Source organism: Thamnophis sirtalis, unplaced genomic scaffold (genome assembly GCF_051295495.1).
Source record: "Thamnophis sirtalis isolate CommonGarterSnake01/CBP01778 unplaced genomic scaffold, rThaSir2_p1.2 scaffold_2, whole genome shotgun sequence".
NCBI classification, from domain to species: domain Eukaryota; kingdom Metazoa; phylum Chordata; class Lepidosauria; order Squamata; family Natricidae; genus Thamnophis; species Thamnophis sirtalis.
Genome location: NW_028261382.1, coordinates 112063661 through 112067476, shown reverse-complemented (window position 1 = coordinate 112067476; position 3816 = coordinate 112063661).

The following is a 3816-nucleotide window of genomic DNA, read 5'->3' as shown; positions in this document are numbered from 1 at the left end:
TCAAATTATGTAGTGAAGATAATTGAAGTGATAGTTTCTGCCTTTTAGGATCAATCATAGCAATAACAGGACAACCAGCCAAGAAATCGCCATAAATAGAAATTTGTAGATTAGCCATGAAGGCCTTGGAAAGATATTGAGATGTGGGATGTCTCTATATCTACAAAGATTAGACCTGTGTAAACTATGATATTCCCTGTGATATTCTGTGGGAGCAAAAGTGGGTTTTTAAAGAAGCAGGATGCCAAAAGAAGAGAATATGAGTTCAGGCTTGAACGGTGGGGTCCTTGCCCTCTATTAGTTTGGTTAGTCTTACAGATGTTTCATTACCCAACTAGGTACTTAGTTGGATAATGAGACATCTGCAAGAAAACAATCAAATTCAGAGAGCACCAAGGATCTATCAAAAGCAGGACAGAAAGAATATTGACGAGTTTGAAAACCTGCGTTGAAGAAAGCTTTTGAGAATACTACAGACAGCCTAGGAAACTAATAAATGACCAGGCTCAAATTATCCTAATTCAGGTAAATTATATGGAGACCCACATCTCTGGAGAGGACTGTGATACTGGGGAACATAGAAGGAAAAAGAAGAGGATACTCAGCAGGGTAGATGTGGATGGACTCAGTTATTGCGGTAATGAATGTAGTGTTGGAAGGCCTGAAAGATCAAGTTAACGGTAAAGGTAAAGGTTACCCTTGCACATATGTGCTAGTTGTTCCCAATTCTAGGGGGCGGTGCTCATCCCTGTTTCAAAGCTCAGTTTCAAAGAGCCAGTGCTGTCCGAATACATCTCCGTCAGGGGTGGGTTTCTCACCCCGTTCCAACTGGTTCGGTTGGAATGGGGCCGGCGGCATCCTCGTGCACGCGCACGGTGCACGCATGCATACTAGCGTCTGTGTGATGCTCCAGCTGCTCCTGGAGGATAGCGCAGGCACTGTATGCATCCTGCGCATGCGTGGAAGTGCAGAACTCGTCAAAACCGGGTAAGGAGCGCGGGTGGGCGGGTGAGCCCTTCGCCGTTCCCGGAAGTTACTTACTTCCGGGTTCTCCGACCAACCGGTTCGCGGGGACTGCCGCGAACCGGTTGAAACCCACCCCTGATCTCCATGGTCATGTGGCCGGCATGACTAAACGCCGAAGGCGCACAGAACGCTGTTATCTTCCCACCAAAGATGGTCCCTATTTTTCTACTTGCATTTTTACATGCTTTCGGACTGCTAGGTTGGCAGAAGCTGGGACAAGGAATGGGAGCTCACTCCATTACGCGGCGCTAGGGATTCAAACAGCTGAACTGCCAACCTTTCTAATTGATAAGCTCAGTGTTTTAGCCACTGAGCCATCACGTCAAGTTAGGGACAGATAATTTTGGGGTGGAAAAATCTATCTATCTGGAGTTGATACCATCTTGATGACTCATTCTATCATCTCTTTTTCTCTCTCTGTCTCTCTCTTTTGCTCTTTCTCTTTTTCTGTATCTTTAATCTGTCATTATCATCTATCTAATTCCCTACAATTTTAAAATAAACTTAATAAGAACACTATCATGCTTTGGCAGTGGTGAACTTCTCAGAGAATGCTTGATAAAGGTTGAAATCACTTTGCTGTTGAAGATGCATTGCAGGAACTGGAAAAGCAACTCATGATTCAACCTTGGCCTATTATAGTCATCCTTTGTATTGAAATTGACATCATTTTAAAAATGCCTCTGTATCAATCATTATGTATTAAAGATATATATATATATATATATATATATATATATATATATATATATATATATATATATATATATATATATATATATATATATATATATATATATATATATATATATATATATATATATATATATATATATATATATATATATGAGGTACTTGTTTACATTTTTAAAATTTGGAATCTAAAAACGTAAAAAAACCCCAATGGACTGGAAAGGCTGCTGGCTAAAAGAATTACTGCAATACCTTGGAATATAAAATCAATCAAATTACAATTGGTTGATTGATATTGTTTGTTAATAATGCATTTGATTTTTTTTTCACAAGAGGAAAAGGGTGAAGATTTTCAAATATTATAAATAAGTACTTAGACATTCATTTGTTTTGTCCCATCTTTTCTTTTCCTTACTTAAAAAAAATGTTGTTGTTCAGTTGTTAAATTGTGTCTGATTTTTGGGTGACCCCACGGACCGTAGAACGTCGGGCTTCCACTATCACCCTGAGTTTGTTCAAATTCATGTTCATTGCAGCCATGACACTATCTAACCATCTCATCCTCTGCTGTCCCCTTCTCCTTTCCATCTTTCCCAACCTCAGGGTCTTTTCCAAGGAGTCCTCTCTTCTCATTTGGTGGCCAAAGTATTTAAGCTTCAGCTTCAGCATCTCTCCTTCCAAAGAACAGTCAGTTTTGATGTCCTTTAGGATTGACTGGTTGGATATCCTTGCAATCCAAGGAACTTTCAAGCGTCTTCTCCAAAAACCACAATTTTCCAATATCGCCAAAAAGAAAGCATCCATTATGAATGAAGGCGAACATATGTGTCCCAGAATAATGTTGCAGGATCTAATCTGAATTGGTCAACAGGATCAGAGGTTTTGTTTTCTGAGCTTTTGGAGTCATGCTGGAGCCCATCTTCAAGGGAACTTTTCTCTAGCAGAGTGGGTGCTGTTCTGTGTGGCTATTTATCGTGCCTGTTTTTAGACGTTGATTGGGGTGTGTTGATGGCTGGCTTGTAACTCAGTAGCTATTTTTTGCTTCTGATGCCCAGCCCTCACCTCCTAAATACTTGATAGACTGGTAGTAAGTCAGCCCTCCTGTTGGCTGACAAAGGGTCCTGGGTTCTGTTCCCCAGGCTTTAATTACTTCCCTGTCTGTTTTTGTGCCTGCTTGTCCAACAATCTTAAGACACAAAATCTTAAGGCAACTTTGGCACTCAGCCTTCCAACTCTCACAGTCATACCTTACTACTGGGAAAACCATGTATATGTATATGGTGGCTCAGTGGCTAAGACACTGAGCTTGTTGATCAGAAAGGTCAGACATTCGGCGGTTCGAATCCCTAGTGTCACATAATGGAGTGAGCTCCCGTTACATGTCCCAGCTTCTGCCAACCTAGCATGTAAAAATGCAAGTAGAAAAATAGGAACCACCTTTGGTGGGAAGGTAACAATGTTCTGTGCACCTTTGGAATGTAGTCATGCTGGCCACATGACCACAGAGACATCTTTGGACAGCACTGGCTTTTCGGCTTTGAAACGGAGAGGAGCAGTGCCCCCTAGAGTCGGGAACAACTAGCACATATGTGTGAGGGAAACCTTTACTTTTACCTTCACATATACATCTCTCTGTCTCTCTGTCTCTCTGTCTCTGTCTCTCTTATTAGAGAGAGCCGAGGTGGCGCAGTGGTTAAATGGAGCACTGCAGGCTACTTCAGTTGACTGCAGTTCTGCAGTTCAGCTGTTCAAATCTCACCGGCTCAGGGTTGACTCAGCCTTCCATCCTTCTGAGGTGGGTAAAATGAGGACCCGGATTGTTGTTGGGGGCAATATGCTGACTCTGTAAACCGCTTAGAGAGGGCTGAAAGCCCTATGAAGCAGTATATAAGTCTAACTGCTATTGCTATTAATTTTGAAGATAACACTATTATATGCCTATTTTTCCTTCCTTTAGTTTCCTCTTTGTGCTTCCTTTGTTATCTATTTAAAAAAAGAACATGAATGTGTGTATCACACAAGCCTATTATTAAAATGCATTTATAATCTCATGAGAAATAACTGCATGCAGTGGGATACTTGACTGATGTTGAATTC